A 1,033-nucleotide genomic window follows, 5' to 3' on the forward strand; every position below is an offset into this window, starting at 1 on the left:
CCTGTAAGACATCTTAATAACCAAAATATAACTATAGAATGTTCTAAATGGAACAGAAATTTTGATAATTACTAACTTGCAACAAATATGGCAGTGCTATAAGTTTCTTCTTATACCATTTTGATTAAAATCTTTGTCCAAATAATAAATCTAAAAGAAGTGATTACCTAGAATATCTGTGAAAATATTGAAAGTAGCAAAATGATAACCTTATTTATTGTTAAGCACAAAACTACAGTAGGATGCCTGTGCTTCGCTTATCGAGGGTTTAGAAATTCGATTTTTAGTGTTATCAGATCTCAGACTTAATGTTGAGCAATCGTGTGGCCAACGTGACATTGGAAAATTTAATAACAACAATTATGTAAATATCCATGATGTAGCCAGTGGCTGCTAATAAAGAACAAGTTTAACCATAAAGAAATAACTGGAAGAATCACTTATTTAGAACGTAATGGGAAAATTCTAGTAAATAAACAAGTTATCTCAGTGATGTGGTTGTCTAATGTAAATTTATAAACCGTTTCAGTAACACGTGAAAGAAAAGAATTAAAACACTTCCAAGAACTTTTCATCGTTAGATGACACAACAATATATTGTTTACCACGAATTAAAAACCACATGACCACCTTCACATTGGTATATATACGGTCGTTGGTACACAACTCTCTATCCGACTCTGATACACATCAACGCTAATAACGTATTTATATTATCGCTTATGCTCTTCCTTTACCTTAGGTTGTTGAATGTATACTAATCTTATTTAATATTACCAACTCATTGTACTTGATATAGAGTAATTACGCACTTTCGAGAAATGGATAAAAACATAAATAGAACGTGTGAAACATTAAAAAAATGTATAATAGTAAGAGTGTGCCCTGGTACTTTGAACAAATCAGGCAATAAATAATTTCCATATTTCACAAACCGATTGGTATAACTCAGAATAACTATGATTACATATGCACAAAAAGAACGAAGTGAGAAATGCGACATGTGGCATGTTTGAAGCAGAGAGTATAATTA

Source organism: Limulus polyphemus, unplaced genomic scaffold (genome assembly GCF_000517525.1).
Source record: "Limulus polyphemus unplaced genomic scaffold, Limulus_polyphemus-2.1.2 Scaffold4816, whole genome shotgun sequence".
Classification (NCBI taxonomy): Eukaryota; Metazoa; Arthropoda; class Merostomata; order Xiphosura; family Limulidae; genus Limulus; species Limulus polyphemus.